The 23,345-nt window shown below is 40.6% G+C and overlaps 1 protein-coding gene across 2 annotated transcripts in view; it reads left to right on the top strand.

The window, feature by feature from the left end:
* Window positions 1–23,345, top strand: part of CADM2 (cell adhesion molecule 2) — a 729,321-nt gene that overhangs the window by 570,434 nt on the left and 135,542 nt on the right. The gene's annotated exons all lie outside the window — the stretch shown is intronic.

The following is a 23,345-nucleotide window of genomic DNA, read 5'->3' as shown; positions in this document are numbered from 1 at the left end:
TTCAAACCACTAGATGGCATCTTCTGTTTTCAAACCAGGGTTCAGGTGATTTTACAGTTTTTAATTTTAGTTTTGCCCATTCAATTATATTGATATTGATTCGTTTTGTTAAGAATTTTAAAATCATGTTAAGGTAAGCTGCATAGGTTTCTGTCCAGTATTCCGGTATTATTACCGGTATTTGCATTTTGTGTCCATCATACAGGATGTTTACATAGGGCTCCAACCGATTTTGGACCGTGGAGCCATTTCCTGTTGGTGAAACGCTTTAAGCACTTCAGCCCCGGACCATTTGGCTGCCCAAAGACCAGAGCACTCTTTGCTATTCGGCACTGTGTGGCTTTAACTGACAATTGCGCAGTCATGCGATGTGGCTCCCAAACAAAATTGAAGTCCTTTTTTCCCACAAATAGAGCTTTCTTTTGGTGGTATTTGATCACCTCTGTGGTTTTTATTTTTTGTGCTATATACAAAAAAAGAGCGACAATTTTGAAAAAAAGCCATATTTTTAACTTTTTGCTATAATAAATATCCCCCAAAAATATAGAAAAAAACGTTTTTTTCCTCAGTTTAGGCCAATATGTATTCTCTACATATTTTTGGTAAAAAAAAAAAAAAAATCGCAAAAAGCGTATATTGATTGGTTTGCGCAAAAGATATAGCGTCTACAAAATAGGGGATAGTTTTATGGCTTTTTTATTATTAATTTTTTTTTTTACTAGTAATGGCGGCGATCTGCGATTTTTATCGGGACTACGACATTATGGCAGACACGTCGGACAATTTTGACACATTTTTGGGACCATTGGCATTTTAACAGCAATCAATGCTATAAAATTGCATTGATTACTGTAAAAATGTCACTGGCAGTGAAGGGGTTAACCACTAGGGATCAGTGAAGGGGTTAAGTGTGTCCTAGTGTGTGCTCTAACTGAAGGGGGGATGGGACTGTGCAGGTGAGATGACAGATCGCTGTTCATACTCTGTATGAACAGACGATCTGTCTGTTCTCCCCTCTGAGAACCAGAAACTGTGTGTTTACACACACACAGATCCCGGTCCTCCATGTGCCCCGAGCGATCGCGGGAGCCCGGCGGTGATCGCGACTGCCAGGCACTCTCATCGGCTTTGTGGGCGCGCATGTGCCCCCTAGTGGCCATCTATGTTACTGACATGACATGGCGGCGATTCACACTGCCAAGCCATGTTGCCGCAGTATAACTGCGGCGGCTGGTTGGCAAGTGGTTAATCAGGCCAATGGTGGTTACTTCCGGCCTCTATCACTTCATTGTGGAGTCACTTCCTGGTGGTGGAATGCACTAATGGGGCCTCTGGTGGCTGCCACGGCCCATACCACTATATAAGGCGTCATATGCATGAGAGGCCATGGCCCGATGATGTCTATATGATGAAATGCGTTGGTTGGAGCTTGGTCACTTGACATCGCCGTGACGTGGTAGTCGGACATCTTTATGGTTGGAAACTTTCTTTTGGATTGACATGCAAATTTTATACCTATGCTTGTGAGTACATTGGATTACTTTTAATAAACTTCTTAAGTGTCAGTAATAATGCACAATAAGGTGTCCTCTATTTATCTTCATACTCTGCACGAGTTGAGGTTTGTTTTCCACTGGAAGGCCTCCTGTCAGTGTGGTTACAGACATCCGTGCATCCTGATGATCTTGCAGTTTAGAGCTGGCTTAATTGAGTATGATTGACCATTCTATTATATGGTCCACTATTGTAAGGTAAGGTAAGGGTCAATGTGTACTGTACTCTTGGTGGAGGACCTCTACAGCACCTTTCTGTGTGAAAACTGCACAGGTTGGATTATAATCCAAACACAAAAACACCAAACTCACCGCTGATCCCACAAACACTACTTCAATAAAAACAGTTTATGTCAAAGTTCTCTGGTTATAGGTGTTGCAGCTCTCTCAAAAATCCACTGCGTGGCAGACTCAGTCTGAAACATACAAAGAAAGAGAGAGCGCATGGCTACCCTAGTGTAATACCGTTTTAATGGTTAAAAATGAAAATATAAAAGTAGAGGTGTTGCACTCACAGACGTAGGACATAAATCGCGTTTACAGCTGAATAGATGCCTCCTTTCCTGGTCTACGTCACTGAGTGGTATCCCAGGAAAGAATGGTGGTGGTGAGGGGTATAGATATAATCTTCCTTCCTCTCTCGTCAAGCTGTGTATATTGCTAGACACACGCTCGGTCAAGCCGGCGCTGTATGATGTCACTCTTAGCCAGAAAGGGAAGTCAAAGTGAGTGCAGTCTCGGTCACGGGTTGGATTAAACAGTCTGGATTTACAATACTCCCCTAAAAATGACTTTTATTGTGCACTCATATTATAACTAAAGACAAAACTTTTTTTTTTTGGATAGAATAAGGAAGCGTTATAACCCCTGTCACATTTTGTTTTGCTATATGTGTCCCATTGGGCAGATTTACCTTCACTTACGGTACCATAGCAGAAACAAGTGAATTGATACTCATTATTCTGCTAAAAGTGGTTGTAAACCCTCACATATACCCAGTGAGGTGAATAGCCTTAGATGATACACATAGATGGAACAAATCTGCACTCTTCCCTTCCCTACACCCTTTCTAAAGGGCAGAAAAGTGTTAAAAACCTTTCTTCATCTGTCAGGAGTAGGGATGGGCTATCTTTTCGAGTCAAACATGAGTTCGACTCGAACATTAGCTGTCCTGTTGGGGTGTTTGCGGCAAATTCGAAAAGCCACAGAACACCCTTTAAAAGTCTATGGGAGATATCTAAAGTGCTAATTTTGGTTAATATGCAAGTTATTGTCATAAAAAGTGTTTGGGGACCAGGGTCCTGCCCCAGAGGACATGTATCAATGCAAAAAAGAGTTTTAAAAACACGTTTTTCGGGAGCAGTGATTTTAATAATGCTTAAAGTGAAACAATAAAAGTGAAATATTCCTTTAAATTTCATACCTGGGGGTGTCTATAGTATGCCTGTAAAGTAGCACATGTTTCCTGTGTTTATAACAGTCCGAGAGAAAAATTACATTTCTAAAGGAAAAAAAAGTCATTTAAAAGTACTAGCACTAGTGTCAGCTATTAATGAATTGTTGGTCCCGACAATACACATAAAAGTCATTGAAAGTCATTGAAAAAAAAAAATGCGTGGGGGTCCCCAAAATTCCATTATCAGGCCCTTCAGGTCTGGTATGGATATTAAGAGGAACATCGCGCCAAAATAAAAAAAAAAATGGCGTTGTTTCACTTTAAGCATTAAGCATCACTGCTCCCGAAAAATGGCTGTTTTTAAAACTTTTTTTGCATTGATCCATATCCCCTGGGGCAGGACCCGGGTCCCCAAACACTTTTTATGACAATAACTTGCATATTGACCCTTAAAATTAGCACTTTTGATTTTTCATGTTCGTGTCCCATAGACTTTAACGGTGCTCGTGTGTTCGAACAAATTTTTGGCCTGTTCGCATGTTCTGGATGAGAACAGAACAGGGGGGTGTTCGGCCCATCGCTAGTCAGGAGCAAAGAGGTTGTGAAGAGGTTGCAGTTACAGTGTGTGAGAGCTGATTGGAGGAGAGGAACACGCCTCCCTACACACAGCTGAACTGTGTTGTGAATAGACAAGCTCCATGCTGAGCTCCCTCCCAGACACAAATTTTATCTCATGTGTTGGGAAAACTTCACAGAAGTGACACATGCGGAAGGAACGAAGCACCAGAGAGAAACAACACTTTGAGCTTTGGAGAGAGATACGTAAACACTATAGACATATGTGCTTTGCTCAGATTCCATAACTGAAGTTTTCCACAATAAAATAGAAGCAAAAGTGAGCAAATCCCTGGTGGTCACTAAGGTTACTAGAACGAGTGTCCCCACTGGAAAATTCACCTCTAATTTGGGGTTTTCTTTTACTTTCACTTTCAATGATAATGGTAACCAGGAAAGATAGAGCGGGTGAACCTCCCTAACAGGGGCACAAACAGCAATAAAAACCTGACAGGTGTTCTCCTAAAAAAAAGGGCATTCGTTGGTGACCCAACCCTAGGATTCTCCAGGACAGCCCGGGTTTCCAATCATGTGTCCAGGTTTCAGCGGACTGCAACCTGGACACATTGTTCAGACCGGACTGTGGCTCCCCAAGTAACTAAGATAGTCACACACAAATCTGTTGCTGTCCAGGAGCTGTGGGCAGCTGTCTGGGGGCAGGTTCTGCATCACTGGGCGGCAGGGTGATGATGCCAGCAAGAGCAATTTGGCCACACCCACATTTTGCTGCGGCACACTATACACACCGCATTACTACTCTCCTTGGGGCACCCAAAGGTGTCCCAGGCTGCTAAAGTGTTTGGGTTTGGCTTGAGAAAAGGTGGTAACCCTAGCCAACCCCATAACAAGGCAGGAATGACTGGTCTGTCTGCACTGATATAGAATAGTACATATAGGATACATATCTGCAACACTCAAATAAGGTGTTAAAATCCCTGTAGGTGGTGAAAACATGGATTTATAAAAGACACAACACACTTGCAATATTTCTGTGCCTGTATTATTATATGTCTTTTGAATTTGATACTCCTATGATGAATGGATGTACCCATTTGTTATCTGCTTATTATATACCTAAAAAATATGGACTGGAAAAAATAAGATCTCCCCTAAAACGGAATAATGTAGTATTGAGTAGATGGTCATTAGAAAGCACATACGATTTTTAAATCCAAAATGATGCTGTCAATTTCTCTAGCTGTGAAGTCTCTCTGCTTATCTGTTCTTCTCAATATTTCTGCTGCCACTGCCTTTTGTTGGTGTATCACACATTTCACCTTGAAGTCAGTGGAAGTTACATGTCCTTTTGACAGGCAGATGTACATTGAGGATTGAAAAAAGAGAGGTTGATCCCCATAGCAGGGTAAGGTAGCCCTGTTGTAATTGTCACATCCAAATAAAACCCTGTTATTAGCTTTGGTGGAGTTCTATTTAAAGCATATTTTTTGTTACTTTTTTAAACAGCATTTCATTGATACTACTGCAGAATACTGCAGATTTTTTCTCCTAAAGGTTTAAACCTGTGAAGAAGTCTTCATCTTTTATGAATATTTTTTTTTTTTTTTTTTTTTTTAGTATGACACATTGGAAGTTAGCATTTTAAATACAATATTTGTTAAAAGATTGGTTCAAAGAAAATGTCAAATTAATTTTGTGCCATTAAAAGCAACAACATTTTCTGCCGTACAGTGTGGGCCAAGTGTTAGCAACTCTCTGGGCAACGCAAACTAAGTAAGCTGCTGTATTATAAATAAATGAGCTGTTTACATTAATTATAGAAAAGCTGGACCGAAACAATCTAACCCTATTAATATTTAAGCCTGCAGTGAAGAACACATTGATAGTAGAGAGTATTTATTGTCACTTCTTAGACTAAAGAGAGAAATCTGTATTGAATGTAAAATGTGTTTGTGTTAAAATCTTTCAGAACATTTCCACTGAATGGGCTATGGAATACATCCCCATTCACACTTGTTTAATATAAAAAGGCAAAACTTTGTTTTATTTTTTATTAAATCAGGGAGTGGTTCAAATCCTTTTCATTTTTTTTTTTTTATTTTGGCATCTATGTCGCATTTAGATGTCCATTTATTTCCAGCCCTGTAGACACAAAGGGAACTGATAGGAATAAATCCCCAAAATAAGGGAAATGTCTACTTATGGTAGCCATAGACTGTATAATCTGATTGTACAATGGTGGGAAAAGAAAAACCAAAGCGCTGATGTGGATACTGCGTGTGGTGATAAAACACCAGAGGAGATGTGAGCTGCAGCTAACTAATTAGTGCTGTGACACAATTGCTATAAATCAATATAAAATGTGTTGGTGTGCTTATTGAACCCTCCCAATCTGTTAAATTAGTGCATGGGTTTGCAAACCTAAACCATGATAAATATGATGCAAAATTAAAGTATATAAGTGCAAATAAGTACACCAAAAAACTTATAGGGGATCGCTTATCCCAAAATAATTAATGACAGATAAAAAGTATAAGAAAAATAAATAATGTCTGCGGGTACTAATCAAGGTCAGATCCGCATATGAATGTCCAATCCGATGCCTTTGACAGACTTGCTTGTTATTCCAGACAGATCACAGTTGCATAACGAATTACATTTGTAAGGTGATGATTCACATAAAAATGAAGAAAAAAGCCTTCATTGCGCAGTGATTTAGATAATATGGAACTGTGCAAACAATGTGATCCACTCACATATTAGTAGTAGCTAGATCGCTTTTGGTAAAATGGTCAGACAGCTTCAACACCGCTCATACAGCATTCGCTGTGTTACCGAACACTTGCGATGCCTTCACTGACTCCGCCTCCCGACGCGTTGCGTCACATGTCACGTGACTTTCTCAAGAGTAGTCATGTGACCGGCCGAGCTTCCTTTTTAAGCTGTGGACGGCGTATTGGTTGTCATAGTGATATCGGTAATGTAGTAAATTAAATTACCGATATCACTATGACAACCAATACACCACAGTGAAAACAGATTAACTCAAAAGACACCGCGCTTGCTCTATCAAAGCAGCTCACACACAAAGTAAGGAAATTTGTAAACAATATGGATATAAATAGTGTAGCGCTAGTATTAAATCACAAAAAGGATAGAAATCGCAAAAAGCATAGTATCCAACTTGGACCACCATAAATTTAGAGAGTGGTGCCAAGAAGGATTTAAATAGATCTCTATTCCCCTCACAGAAATCTATAGACCAATGAAGGATCAGATTCTAATGGTAGTGTCTGTGCACCCCACAACTAAATTACATAAGGTAGTGAACAAAAAAAGGAGCAAAGAAAATATGTATATAACTCTTTGATTCATAACACTATATACTCTAAATGGTACTGGAAAAAGTCTCTATAAGCGTCTATTTAAATAGAAGCTAAAGGTTATAAGAGTCCCAAATGGATGATGATGTCTATACGCCACATAGGTTGAGAGGAGATGGTATACAATGATGGAGGCTTACCGGAACAGTTGGACTCACAGAGACATATATCCCTTGAGTCAGAAAAGCTTGTGTTGCCACCGGGCAATAGAATGAGGTGTCACGCTAGACCAATACGGAATCCGGATGCTGTATCCAAAGCTCCCAACGACTTTCTTTCTTGTGTGACCGAATTACGTGATGGCTCATAGAAAGTAAAAAAGGGGCCACATAGTGTAATACCATTTAAGAGAGATAAAATTTATTGTGGTAGAAAACTTACATGTTCCATAGTAAAAAAAAGCGCTTAATTTAAAATCGATGGCAGGCAGTGGAGTCTCCCAAAAAAGGGAGACTCCACTGCCTGCCATCGATTTTAAATTAAGCGCTTTTTTTTACTATGGAACATGTAAGTTTTCTACCACAATAAATTTTATCTGTCTTAAATGGTATTACACTATGTGGCCCCTTTTTTACTTTCTATGAGCCATCACGTAATTTGGTCACACAAGAAAGAAAGTCGTTGGGAGCTTTGGATACAGCATCCGGATTCCGTATTGGTCTAGCGTGACACCTCATTCTATTGCCCGGTGGCAACACAAGCTTTTCTGACTCAAGGGATATATGTCTCTGTGAGTCCAACTGTTCCGGTAAGCCTCCATCATTGTATACCATCTCCTCTCAACCTATGTGGCGTATAGACATCATCATCCATTTGGGACTCTTATAACCTTTAGCTTCTATTTAAATAGACGCTTATAGAGACTTTTTCCAGTACCATTTAGAGTATATAGTGTTATGAATCAAAGAGTTATATACATATTTTCTTTGCTCCTTTTTTTGTTCACTACCTTATGTAATTTAGTTGTGGGGTGCACAGACACTACCATTAGAATCTGATCCTTCATTGGTCTATAGATTTCTGTGAGGGGAATAGAGATCTATTTAAATCCTTCTTGGCACCACTCTCTAAATTTATGGTGGTCCAAGTTGGATACTATGCTTTTTGCGATTTCTATCCTTTTTGTGATTTAATACTAGCGCTACACTATTTATATCCAACCAATACACCATCCACAGCTTAAAAAGGAAGCTTGGCCGGTCACATGACTACCCTCGAGAAAGTCACGTGACATGTGACGTAACACGTTGGGAGGCGGAGTCAGTGACGGCATCGCAAGTGTTCGGTAACACAGCGAATGCTGTATGAGCGGTGTTGAAGCTGTCTGACCATTTTACCAAAAGCAATCTAGCTACTACTAATATGTGAGTGGATTTCATTGTTTGCACAGTTCCATATTATCTAAATCACTGCGCAATGATGGCTTTTTTCTTCATTTTTATGTGAATCATCACCTTAGAGCACCTTTGGGATGTGGTGGAATGGGAGATTTGCATCATGGATGTGCAGCCAACAAATCTGCAGCAACTGCGTGATGCTATCATGTCAATATGGACAAAAATCTCTGATGAATGTTTACAGAACCTTGTTGAAACTATGCCATGAAGAATTAAGGCAGTTCTGAAGGCAAAAGTGGTCCAACCTGGTACTAGCAAGGTGTACCTAATAAAGTGGCCGGTGAGTGTATATATCCACTAATGCACAGCAATCCACAGGCTTAGATATGAATAAAACTAAAGGTACATTTTAACCTGAAATAAATGAACATGACACTTCAGGGATCAAAGTCCTAGTCCCTGAATGGAAAGCAATCTGTTATGGTGCTCAGCGTGTATTCTGAAAACCAGAAGTAGACGTGTCATGCTCTTTACTAGATAGAAGTCATCATATAGCACCTCTTATTTTCTCTGCTGCCTAGAAAATGAACAAGAAATTCACTCAGCCCTATCCATGGGGGTCATGGGGAATGGGGTTTGTTGTAGGAAATGTCACAAAATAAAACAATTTGTATGAAACTGTGGTGATCACAGAACACAATATAACCAGGTGTTCCTATGCCAAAAAGAAAGTACAATACATAAACAACGTAAAGTAATAACATTTTATGATAATTCAAATTGACACAGTAGAGATTACAGGACAAAGTAACGTACATTAAAAAAACAAAAACAATAATGAATCCTTACTCGCAGGGTTTCCCTAATAGGATTACCCCAAAACAGACAGCCTTTTTTTTGTATTCTGTTAGCAGTCAGCCAATTCATCCAGCCTCTAGCACCAGTCAGTTCCTATAAAAAGGCCTGTGGACAACTGAGACTAATTAATGAAGTCTGGCTTCAGGTAAAATGTGAAATTAGGACTGGAGGCTTTTCCAACCAAAGCTCCACAGAGCCTCCAGGCTCCAGGACCCAGAACAGAACTTATTAAGATGGGTAATCATCATTACACTTGCTTTGCCTTGAATCAGCAAAACACAGGTTTACCTTAGGCAGGATTCACACTGCTGCAGTGTATTGGACATTACTTTAAGGAAGCCTATTCATTTTATTTTAATGCTCCATAATGTATCAATTGAAGCAAACTTTACCCAAAACAATGCATTAAAAAAATGTTATTCTTTAGCAAGAAACATACATTCCACATTAATAATTATGTTACCAAAATGAGTATGTGCTGTCAATTTCCTTCAGCATTGCTTCTGCTTGAGGTCGCCATTTTGTTGAAGTCCACTTCCTCATTGATAACTCCCCCCCTCTCCTTGGTTTCAAAAACTATATGTCGCTTTCTCTAATTAAATGTGTGAATTTCCAACCTTAGTTGTATGTCTTGGCTCAGCTAGAAGTAGCTGACAGTGACAGTGATCAAGTTCACAGATGCTAATGCAGAGGGAGAAATGAGGGAATAATCAGGGAGATAGGATAAGGTGATATCCTTGTAAATGTACCTCTTGTATGTTTTCCCAGCAGCAGAGTTTGTCCTGTCACCTCTCTTGCTTTTATTTTCTCCCTCCCTTATCTGTCCTGCATTGGCAAAGTATGTGCCATTCCTGTTGTTTCCACCCCCCCCCCAGTAAATCTTAAATCTGTCAGCAGATTGGCCTCTAATAACTCACTGATTTTCGCCACAGTGCCATGAATACAGAGCAACTGAGGCTGTGCAGAGCACAGTGAGACAGGGACTTACTGAATTTTACACAATATAGGCACTTATTTGTAATGTTTGACACAGGTATACCTGCAAAAGTGGCCAGCATGATGTAATTCATCTGGTTTTAATTTTCTGACTGAAGTTCAGCTTTAATGTGCATGCACATTACAGCGTTACCGTGTATGGTGAGGCGCCTCAGTGCACTTACTTTGGGGTAAAAGCATCCCATCAGTTATCAATATGTACTGTATAGGCAGTAGACTTTTATGAAAACTCTTGATTTTTCTTATAAAAGTTGGACTTCAGGCCATTCCCGTCCACCTCCTAATCCTGCCTGTTGGTCACAGAGACTACTCAGGTTCAGGAGGAGGGAGGGGCATGGCCAAGCTCAGTTTTTATATAAAGCAGATCTAAAATCGTTAATTTAATGGTTTCCCAAAACAGTTCCATTCAAGAAATGCAGTGAATGAAGCTGTTACAGTTACTTGTGCTCTCAGTGTTTTGTCAAGCCATCAAATGGTTGGTGTCATAAATGATCACATGTGCACGCAGCGCCATAGCAACTGCAGATCAAACAGTGACAAAGATGGCAGCTCTCTTGTCTGTAAGGGATAGAAGGATTTAGTTCTGCTTTAACAGAATTGCATATAACTTTAGCGGTCTTTATCTCTATATCTACTGATACTTTTGATTGTAAATTATGTTGATGCTTTTTTGTCAATGGATTAACTTAAAGTCTAGCTTACCAATATTGTAAAGTGGTTGTAAACCTAAAATACTGTTTTCGCAAACAGTGGCGGCCCGCCCATAAGGGGCGTATGGGCGCCCCCCCCGTCCATTTGTCTTGACCCTAATCTACATGCAGGTCGCTGGATGCATGGATTCAAGGGGGGGGGGCGTGTATTTTTGAAGCACGTGATTAGAGCCAGAGGCTCTAATAGGCTTCAAAATAGGATGGGCTTGGGGTGCACAGCACTGCGCCCGATGCCCACCCAGTTGTGTAACACTAACAAATGAATATTCGCTATTGTCACACTAATTCTCCTCGTCGGGAGGAGGAGACGTGAGGAGAGGAGACGCAGGGGAAGCTAGCTGGCCGCCCGTCCGTTGCCCAGAGGGAAGCCCAAGGAGAAGCTATGCTGGCCACCAGGAGGAGGGAGGAGATACGAGGAGATGCAGGGGAAGCCAATCGCCTGGAGGGAAGCATGGGTAAGGGTTGCGGCCGGGTGACCGACCTACTGGGGGGGAGGTGCGGGTGACCCGACTGGGGGATGTGTGGAGGCTGGCTGTGCACTGTTTGCCCCCCCAAAAAAAGTACCACCGTTCACCAATCAAATTATAGAACAGTGCAAAAAAAAATGTTTCCAAATACCGTCATCCACCCTTTAGTCTTAAGTGACCACTGTGCTCTTTCGCAGAACCTAATGGTCTAGGTGGTGGGCAGTAGCATCTGCCCTACCCTGGATCGCACTTACAGGAGAAGCCATTGTCAATCAACATTCTTACTTACCTCATCACCAGCAGCACTGTCTGACATGGCGGATAAGAGTATTTGATTGACAGCGGCTCCTACTGTCATTGCCCTTTGGGCCATACATGAGCAAGGCAGGGTAAGCCATAGGCACAACTTTTTTAGAGCATGCATAAGTGATGGCAATGCTGTTAATAAAAAAAAAGAAAAGGCACACAATGTTATATAAATGTATTGTAGAGACTATATAAATATATATACAGTGTATATATATATATATATATATATATATATATATATATATATATATATATATATATATATATATATATATATATATATATATATATATATATATATATATATATATATATATATATATATATATATATATATATATATATATATATATATATATATATATATATATATATATATATATATATATATATATATATATATATATATATATATATTTTTTTTTTTTTTTTGGGGGGGGTTACTGACATGTTAATATGTGCACAATTATCTACACATTGTTTTGTTTATGCCTATCAGTGTAGACCTGGTGAATTTGCCTTTAAAATCTTTCTCAGATTGACTGTACCATATATAATAGCGGCATCCAAACATACCTCAAGACACTAACAGGCTTGCTTGTCTCAGGTAGACTGCAGACAGGAATGTCTGGGAAGCTGCCATCAATACTGAAAGTCTGTTGGATGATTCAGAAAGTTGACAAGTACACTGGAAAGTAACTTACTATGTGACAGGAGACTGCTACAGGCCATTGTCTTAAACAGACAGTTTTGGATGGAAAAGAGCCTATTTTGTTAATGTCAACATTCATAAAAAGTTTTTTTTAAGTTTCAAAACTGTGACTCTCCCTCAACATTTTATATACAATATTATACTTTTTAAGTTGTACTCTGTTTTTGCTCAGGACGATAAAAAAGGATCAGTTAAGCTATATATATATAGCAAAGATATTAGAAAACTTTAGTGCATAATCTGAGCTTTCTCTGCTTAAACAAAATGTATGTTTTCTTTATCCTTTCTCAAAATGTCTTGGGAATGGGAGTAGGGATGGGCGAATGGTTCGGCCCGAGCATAAGTTCGCGCCAAACTTTGGTTGTTCGGGATGTTCGGCGAACACCGAACAATATGCGGTGTTCGGGGCAAATTTGAAAGCTGCCGGAACACCGTTAAAGTCTATGGGACACGAACATGAAAAATCAAAAGTGCTCATTTTAAAGGCTTATATGCAAGTTATTGTCAAAAAAAGTGTTTGGGGACCCGGGTCCTACCCCAGGGGACATGTATCAATGTAATTTTTTTTTTTTTTTAAACGGCTGTTTTTTCTGGAACAGCGATTTTTTAATGCTTAAAGTGAAACAAAAAAATGAAATATTTATTAAAAAATAAAAAAATAAAAGTGTCCAGCGATGTAAATTCACACCGCCCAACGGACCAAAAAAAAGGTAAAAATCAAAAACAGTTCCGCCTCAATGGGAGGCTCCCGCCGAGTGATGCTTCTTCTGGGTGACAGCTGTTATATAGCTGAGGACGGGGCCACCCAGTGACGTAAACGGGTGACCCCGCCCTCAGCTATATAGCAACTGTCACCCAGAAGAAGTTGGCGGGAGCCTCCCATGGAGGTGGAACACTTGCAGCTTTTTTTTTCTTTTTTGGTCCATCGGGTGGCGTGAATTTACATCGCTGGACACTTTTATTTTTTTATTTTTTAATAAATCACTTGTCCCAAGCTGTCTCTTGTCTTTTTTACCATTTTTGTAAATTTTTGTGAAATGGTAGGATTACCAATTCACATGGGGGGATGGGATCTGGGGTCCCCTTGATAAAAGGGGCTACCAGATTACGATAAGCCCCCCACCCGCATACCCCCACAACCACTGGGCAAGGGTTGTGGGGATGAGGCCCTTGTCCCCATCAACATGGGTCAGACCCCAAAGCACCCTCCTCATGTTGAGGGCATGTGGCCTGGTATGGTTCAGGAAGGGGGCCGCTCTCTTGTCCCCCCCTATTTTCCTGCGGCCTGCCAGGTTGCATGCTTGGATAAAGGCCTGGTATGGATTTTGGGGGGACCCCCACACAATTTTTAAAACATTTTGTTTTGGGGTTCCCCTTAATATTCATACCAGACCCAAAGGGCCTGGTAATGGACTGGGGGAAACCTATGCCATTTTTTTCAATGAGTTGTATCTATATTACATCTATACTGTATGTTAGACCCGACAATTCATTACAGCCGCGATCAGTTTTAAATGACAATTTTTCCTTTAGAAATGTCATTTTGCTGTGGTACTGTTCTAAACACGGGAATACCTCGCCACTTTACAGACATACTAAGGACACCCCCCCCCCCCAAGGCATGCTATTTAAAGGAATATTTAATTTTATTGTTTCACTTTAAGCATTAAAAAAATCACTGCTCCCAAAAAATGCATTGATACATGTCCCCTGGGGCAGGGACCGGGTCCCCAAACACTTTTTATGACAATAACTTGCATACAAGCCTTTAAAATTAGCACTTTTGATTTTTCATGTTCGTGTCCCATAGACTTTAACGGTATTGTGAGTTCTTCAGAATTTTTTGCCCGTTTGGATGTTCTGGTGCGAACCGAACTGGGGAGTGTTCGGCTCATCCTTAAATGGGAGGATTTGCCTTCATTACCACCACTTGAACAGTCTCAATATTGTATTGAGAGCAAGAACATGATCTGCATCTCCTATCCCTGTAAACTGTCTCAGAAAGAATCTAAAAAAATGTAATTGCTGTTGCAGGGAATGTCTTTCATTTAAATTCCAAGTCTATGCAGACTTTTGGGAAAAGCAATGGGACAGTCTCATAAGTAGGAAAACAATATATTGGGTCATTCTGTATGCAGACTATAAAAAAAAAAAATCAATCAGGCTGCTATTTGTAGCTACTAATTCCATATATAAAATAGCAGTGATCAAAAGTACAGAGTACATAGACCAGGAGCATTAAAGAGTAACTCTACTTTTGTTGAGAAAAAAACATTGTCTTCTCGGGATCTATGTTAATTGCAGGGATTTTAACAAACTTTGTTGCAGGTTCCTACCTACCTTGTTATTCTGAAGAAATTCCTGTGTGTTTGTGTCCATGTGGTAAGCGTATCTAATGAGAGTGCTTTCATAATTATCAACCAGCTGCTGCACCTGCAGGGCTCTAGTGAGGAAAATTGCAGGGTCTGCACTCTCTAGATGTGATTTCCTCCTGGGAGTTTCTCACCAAAATTACATTTCCCAGTATCCACTTCTTCAGCGGACGGTCCGATTTCAGATAAAAGTGGTCTCAGCGGCGGATTTGCCGCAAGATTACTTTTATCGGTGGTGGAAGAGGGGCCCCCTCCCGCCACTCTCCAGTGCCCCCTGCCGCTTACCGAAGCCGCCGGCAGCGGCAAGGCGATTGCTTCCTCTTCCCTGCTTGCCATGGAGCTGAGTGAGGGGAAGAAGACCCCCGCTCGGCACCATAAAATTGCAGGGTGGAAGCGACGTCAAAGCGCCACTTCTGTCCATAGCTCTTAAAGGGACATTTTTTAGTTTTTTTTTTTTCCAAACGACTTTTTTTTATTTGTATTGCATTTTAGTGAAAAAATGAGATCTGAGGTCTTTTTGACCCCAGATCTCATATTTAAGAGGTCCTGTCATGCTTTTTTTTTCTATTACAAGGGATGTTTTTTTTTTCCAAACAACTTTTTTTCATTTATTTATTTTTTTATTGCATTTTAGTGTAAATATGAGATATGAGGTGTTTTTGACCCCATATCTCATATTTAAGAGGTACTGTCATGCTCTTTTTCTATTACAAGGGATGTTTTTTTTTTTTTCGAACAACTTTTTTTTATTTTTTTTATTTTTTTATTGCATTTTAGTGTAAATATGAGATTTGCGGTCTTTTTGACCGCAGATCTCATATTTACGAGGTCCTGTCATTCTTTTTTTCTATTACAAGGGATGTTTACATTCCTTGTAATAGGAATAAAAGTGACACAATTTTTTTTAAAGAACAGTGTAAAAAATGAAAATAAAAAGTAAAATAAATGAGAAAAAAAAAATTATTTTAATGCACCCCGTCCCGCCGAGCTCGCATGCAGAAGCGAACTCATACGTGAGTAGCACCTGCATATGAAAACGGTGTTCAAACCACACATGTGAGGTATCACCACGATCGTTGAGATATCACCACAAGTAAGAGCAATAATTCTAGCCCTAGACCTCCACTATTACTCAAAACATGCAGCCTGTAGAATTTTTTAAACGTTGCATATGGAGATTTTTAAGGATAAAAGTTTGTTGCCATTCCACGAGCGGGCGCAATTTTGAAGCATGACATGTTGGGTATTAATTTACTCGACATAACATCATCTTTCACAATATAAAAGCATTGGGCTAACTTTACTGTTGTCTTATTTTTTAATTAAAAAAAGTGTATTTTTCCCAAAAAAAGTGCGCTTGTAAGACCGCTGCGCAAATACGGTACTACAGAAAGTATTGCAGTGACCGCCATTTTATTCTCTAGGGTGTTAGAAAAAAATATATATAATGTTTGGGGGTTCTAAATATTTTTCTATCAAAAAAAAATTATTTTAACTTGTAAACAACAAGTTTGAAAAATAGGCCTGATCTTAAAGTGGTTAACACTAAGCTTAAAGTGTTAGCAAGCCCACAACAGGAAAATCAGTCTGTAGATGCAGTAAACCATGCATGTTATATACTAACTGTGAAACCTAAGGGTTTAATCCTCTGCACTGTGTAAAAAGGCTGCTTGAATCTGTCTTCTCTGATCATCTCCTTCTTCCACTGTCTCCAAAAATATAATCTGATATTTACAGAGCCAGGGGTTAGGCTGCACATGCTCAGTTTGTATTGGGAGGGTGCATGTGGGGCCAAGCAGCACTGTCCAGACAGAGGGTCAGGGGTCCTGCATTCTCACTGGACAATCGTGGGAGAGTGAAAACTCCTCCTACAAGCTTTAACCAGACACTCATAGAAGTCACAAGACTGCTCTAACTGCTAATGAAAAAAAGGTATTTAATAGTTTATATTTACTAAAATAATTGCATTTCCATGTTATATGTACTGTGGGAGACCAGATATAGGGAATGCGGGGTCCTGGGTTTAGTAACACTTCACAAGCACAAGTCAATACCTGTAACTCAATACTCACCTTGTATAATATAATTAGGATCAATGGATGTCATGCTGATCCTCAACCTTCACTACTTATAGGCTGGGCCAGAAGATGTATGCAGCCAGTTGGGTCAGAACAACTCCTGAGTTGCATTTTTTAAAATCTAAAAACATTTTTTAGAGAAACGAAAGGATCGACATGACTGACAATGATCCAAAAGCTTCTAAAAGAAGTTGGAAGTGGCAGCACTTATATTTCAATCCTAGAAGATTAACTTTAAAAGTATTTAAATCATATTAAACAGCCAAAGTATCATATATTACCAGCACTTAATCAGCTCAGAATGTATAAAATTCGGCAATGTTTCAAAGAGTTTTGCTTCAGAATTATCTTTCCCAGTATAAATCTTACATGCTCATTATCTGCTGTAGAAAAAAACTAATGGAACTGTAAGCCAGTTTTCTGGAGAAGATGACTTCTATATTATATATTTCAGATGTAGAATTAGGACTCATTAGCTGAATTCCAGACAAACAGCTGAATGTAAAGTTGAACTACATTCTACATACAGTGTATATGAAAGGTTTTATGTGCCAAATGTTTTGCAGTTGTTTTTAGCCAGGCTTATAATCAGAAACACTCCTGCTAGACAAAACAGCCAGGTTGGTAATATCATTATTCCCTGCTGTAAAGTAAAAAAGCTTGGTCACCAAGTTTCCCTTAAACTATCATTGGAAGTTAAAGGAGAAGCAGCACACTGGTGAAATCGCCCCTCTGCTCTTCCTTCCTGTAAGTACTTTCAGTATGTTGACAGCGCCGTGTAAAGCAATAAATCCCTGATTGGCTCAGAGTGCTGCCTATCCCTCTCCCAGTCCGAGTGCTGCTATGCAGGGGATTACAGGTAATTATGCTACTTCCAAGTCACAATGCATTTAACAATATTTTAATTCAATACATAACTGCAAAAAAAAACATGTGCTGTGACAAATATGGAGGCTGACATCACATTCTGACAATGCCTGTTGCCTGGTTGTCACGCTCTTCAGTACACTCAATACTTTCTGAGTCACTGGATTGGAACAAGTACTCAGATCAAAAGCTTTATTCTGACTTTACTTTCTGCCTGATTTTTCTAGTTTAGAAATAAAAGAATTTATTAGGTCAAGTTGCCAGGTAGTCAACAAGCATTTTGAGTAGTAGGCCAGCTATGATAACCCCCATATCTCTCTTATTACATTCTTGCTTTAGAGAGTTTTTATTTGCTTGAAATTCAGCTTTTACCGTTGGTCGGTTCCAGGGTTTTTTTTCTCAGAGAATAGGTGCTGGAACTCCTACCTACTGAGTAACTTCTTGTCTCTGCCCTCTGCCCACCCCCGAGCAACATCTCTTGGTTCCACCCCTTATCCACCTCCTAGCACCGTCTCATTCAGAGAATACAGAGCCAAGTATGATTAATATCATGCTATGCGAAAGTAATTTGTATGGAAATTGGTAATAACAAGAAAAGCAGTACAATAGATCCCCTGCAGCCGGAAGCAATATACCCCCCCCCCCAGTAACAATAGACCCCTAGCAACATAGGACCCCTGCAACAAAATATCATCCCAGCAACAATAGACCCCCGGCAGCAGGACTAGGTCTCCCAGTGGCCAGCATCAATAGACTCTTCAGCAGCCAGAAACAATAGACCCATCCTTTAACAGTAGATCCCTTCCAGCAGCAGTTGACCCCCCAGCAACATAACCTCCCCCAGCAACAATAGATCCCCCACCAACAACAATAGACCTCCCAGCAACAATAGGCCACCACACAAAAACAGATCCCCTCCAGTAAAAATAAATCTTCCAGCAGCCAGCATCAGTAGACCCTCCAGCATACCCCAGCACCCCTTGCCACTAGATACATTCAGTGCTGGAGGTGTCGGAACTGCATTTCCCCGCATTCCCACTGAAAAAAAGCCCTGGTCAATTCACAAATAGCAGCAAAATACTGTAAAAAAATAAAGCTAATAAAGCTACCATTAACAGTGATTGGGCAAAGTGCTCTGGCTCTCTGTCCAAGCTTGGATAAATTGACCCCCTATGTGATCACTTGTTCATATCAGATATCTACATTTTTCTATGAAATTTTGGCAAAAAGTAAGAGATTTTGGTGAAAGAGCTCACCATTTTGGCACTATTCATTGGAATCAAGGGGGGACAGGAAATACATTGAAACTAAAGCTATCAATTTAAAGAGAGAGCTGATTGGATGGAAGAGACACACTCCTCCCTCCACACAGCACAGAGGAACAGAGCTGAGGCTGTCAATCAGCTGGAGCTCCTCCCTGTCACCTTTTTTCTCTTAGCCCTGGTTCACACAGGGGTGGAACGACTTGCAGGTAGCCTCACCGAGGCGACCTGCACACGACTGCCACGGCGACTTGCAAAACGACTTCTGTATAGAAGTCTATGCAAGTCACCCCAAGTCGCCCCCAAAGTAGTACAGGAAACTTTTTCTAAGTCGGAGCGACTTGCGTCGCTCCTATTAGAACTTGTCGCCTGACAAGTCGCCCCTGTGTGAACCGGCACTAGCTGTCAGGAAAACTCATTAGAAGTGACTCAAGCTGATAGCAGAGGAACAAAGCAGCAGACAGAAAATACACTTACTGCACTTAATTGATACAAGTACACACTATAGAGGGATATGCTTTGTTCATATTTCATGTCTGAGGTTTACAACCACTTTAAAGTGGTAGTAATACCCTAAAAAAATAAAAATAAAAATCTTCTACCTATTTATATCATAGTGTGTTACTTGAAAAGTAAAGCCCTCCAGTGGAACGCTGTCACCGCTGACGGGGCTTCCATTGTCTCCTAGTCTTCCTTCCGGGTTCGTGGGCAGCCGCCGTTTAATAGGCCAACCCACAACGTGCACGGGAGTCACAGCCACAACACCAGTCTATCTATGGACAGCACACTGTCCATTGAGAGTGCAGTGCACATGTCTCAGTGCTGCAAAAGTAACTATTTCCTAAATGGTGCAAGTTTAGGAGATATTTATTGTACCTACACCTTAAATGCTTATCTATAGGTAAGCATTTTAAAAAAAGGCTTTACTACCACTTTAACTGTTTCCCAAACAGTTACATTCAAGACATGTCATAAATGATAACTGTCACATTTGCTTGTGCTCTCAACAGAACTGCCAAGCCATCAAATGGTTAAACAGAGGCTAAGATGACAGCTTATTTGGTTGTAAAGGGTTCCATTGTAAAGTGGTCTTTGGTGGTTTTTAAGGGAAAAAAATGGACTTTAAGTGGTTCCATAGAGTTACAGAAGTTCCTTCCAACTATCCTGGACTTGTTTTGTGCCTCAATAGCCTTATTAACTCCTTCCTGCCCCAGCGCCCCTTTAAACAGTTTGGAGGTCCAGGGGTGGGATAGATCAATTAAATAGCTCAGTGAGCAAAATTTGGACTACATAATATTACACAGCTATATAATATAACAGGGTTCAGATGACCACAGTAAATGCTACTTAGAGATTGTAAAGGCTAGTTTATTTAATTTTTTTTTTAAAAAACATGTTATACTTACCTGCTCTGTGCAGTGGCTTTGAACACAGTAGCCCCAAGCCCCACTGGCTCCTGTCTCTCACCGAGTGCCCCCATAGATAGCATCTGACAATAGAAACACTCATGCATGTTCTCTTCTGAGCTCCACTATCCGCTCATAAGACACACGGAGCAGGGCTCAGCCCCGCTTAGTCCCTGGCTGTGATTGACAGCATCAGGAACCAATGACTCCCGCTGATGTATATGAGTCAATGAGGAGGGAGAGAGCTGAAAGAGCCTCAGCGCTCGTTCACTCCTCTGGATTGGGATCGGGCTCAGGTAAGTATTTAGGGGGGCTGCAGGGGAAGCTTACTGCATAGAATGCGGTAAGGTAAAAGTAAAAGTCTGTCTGCCTTTACAACCACTTTAATCATTGTTTGCCAGATAATAAAGTTCTAACATTATATAACTGCTTCAACTGTGTGTTTAGCTTCAAGCTGCCCTTTAAATATTACAATTTCTATCATTAAGGTGATAATGCCACACTCTCTATATTACTGTCTCCAGCATTATTTACAGAGGGAGGCAATTTTCTCAGTTATAGGTTATTCTTTTTCAGCATGCATTAATAATGTCATCCTGACTATTCTTCCGGGCTCTCCATGTCCTAGAAGCCCTTAGGTCAACAGTGCAAGAAAACTATGTCTCTCTTGAAACTGTAATGTATCCAGTTTGCCTATAAGGTATGCTAAACAGCTGCGCAATGTCTGCTGCTCCAAAACAGTTTTGCTGTTTGACATTCAGTGACATTTTTAGCCTGTGGCACGTTATGTACAGTGAATTGGAGAGATAACTGTCCTGAGCTTACAAGAAGTGCACTTTTTTCCTTCTCTTCCTCCCCTCAGTACAGAGTGAAATTTCACACCTCTCTGTAATCTACGCTCAGCCCACATGTGCTCCTTCGAAGCTCAATCTGTGCTAACCCGACACACATTCATTCCTATAATTCACTCCTAGCACAGAGCCCAATTTCATTTGCATAACATATGCAGAAACATTTTCTATTTCCTTATGCCATCTGCGCTGTACATATTCTTCCTCTCTTGTGCTTGTTAAAAGCAATGATTTTGCATGATTGTCCATTTGATATTGAGGCTTAAGGGAAAATATTCAGGAAAAAAAACATGCATGTAATATGATTAAGATAAACGGTAAGACAGAAAAACACTATTATGAGAGGTAGAGCGTTTGTATGTTAGATTGAAGCTTCAAAAAGCGTGGCGTAGAAGCTACTTATAAATTAAAGGTGTATTATAAAAGATGCTGAGGCAGTAGAAAAAATGTTTCCTACGTAATATTGAAAGGTTTTAAAGAAGGGGCTGCATAGTTTATACTCTAGGTACCAGATAATTGGTGTCCATTATAAAGCCTAGGAATATCTGGGATTGATTGATGAAAATTGAAGTATCAGTTCATATTGGAGGCCAATTTGATGACTAAAATAAATATGTTTCCAAGTTCAGCCAAGGTGGTTTCATCATTAATAAAACCAGAAATCTCATAATCTATTTAAACATACATAAAAGACATTGCTGCTGCAAGGGAGATCTGCTCACCTCCACTTTGGGCCAGTGGTTCATCTTAGCTTGTTTTAACTGAAGTGTAAATCATCCACCGTACGTTGACCACACATATGCCCCGTACACACGGTCGGATTTTCCGATGGAAAATGTCCGATCGGAGCGTGTTGTCGGAAATTCCGACCGTGTGTGGGCTCCATCGGACATTTTCCATCGGATTTTCCGACACACAAAGTTGGACAGCAGGAGATAAAATTTTCCGACAACAAAATCCGTTGTCGCCTGAACCGTTCACATGCATAGAAATATATGGAATCTGTTACTGCATAATATGGGTTAACTTTCCAGGGCCTTCAATCAATCAACTACAACCCTTGTATATCCTGTTGTTCTCCCTTTTTTTTTTTTTTTTTATTCTGTTTTGCTCTCATTGGCGCTTCTGGGTTTTTCTCTTTGACACTTGAGCAGATACAGCCCAGATTACGCCTCTGGAACTGGTTTACAAAATGTACCATGGTCTGTGGCTTCATAGGAGGTGGTGCCGGGGGGGGGGAGGGGGGGTGGCGGGGGAGGAGTGATAAGTATTGTTCTGGGGGGGTATTATGTGACCCAGAGGAGTGGCGGTCTATCTCGGCAATTTGCCGCCTGGGCGGCAGGGGGAGGGTCATGCGGAACCCAGACATGTTTAGCTCTGGGCTGTGACCCCCACTGATGCACAGAGAGATGGCTCCATACCTTCGGTTTGGAGGTTCGCTCCGGTGGGTTCGGGGTGACATTACTAAGATTCTGAGTTCCTGGCGCTAAGCCAATTTTTCAATTATGCCAACTTGTGTCATTATATGGTTATGTATTAGAAGTTTTTATTGAGATAGGGCCTTTGACGCGGCACGTCCACCCCCTAGACAGCTAACAGTAGCGTTCCAAAAGACCCTCTGGGTCTTGACTATCCATGCAACAGGTGGGCTGTTTGTCAGGGGTGGGAATTACGGACCGGAGGAAGTCCCTAGCACTCAAAGTTGATTTATGATGAATAAGAAGTGTTGACTTTTCCATTTGATGCCTCTGCCTTCATTTTATATTTCCTTTTAATGTGTTGTTTTGTTTTTCAGTACACTATTTCAGTGGTGGGTCTGGAGAGGGAGCTCTCGATCCCGTCTAGTGCAGTCACAACCCCACATAGGTTAACACCCCTCTGAGGCCCCAATAGGTAGCTCCACGGGTGTATTGAGACTTAGTCTCTCTAGCGCTCTAAGCGCATTAGTTATCCGAGTATACTGACGAAGTAGCTCGTTCTCTTAGCTATCTGCTTCTCTGTCTTGCCTTCTCTTCTATTCTTACTCTTTTTCCGTTTCTACTCCCCCCTCTTTTATCCTTCCCCCCTCCCCCCCTTTTTTTTTTCTCTCTCTCTTCTCGAATCCCCCCTTCCCTCGCCCCTCCAGCTCCCCCTCGCCTTCACTCCGGCTTAGCTCGTTACGTGAGTTCAATGGAGTCTATCAGGCTGATGTCCATTAACGTGAAGGGGCTTAACA

This window comes from Aquarana catesbeiana, linkage group LG02 (genome assembly GCF_042186555.1).
Source record: "Aquarana catesbeiana isolate 2022-GZ linkage group LG02, ASM4218655v1, whole genome shotgun sequence".
Taxonomy (NCBI): domain Eukaryota; kingdom Metazoa; phylum Chordata; class Amphibia; order Anura; family Ranidae; genus Aquarana; species Aquarana catesbeiana.
This window is presented reverse-complemented; position numbering and strand designations above follow the sequence as displayed.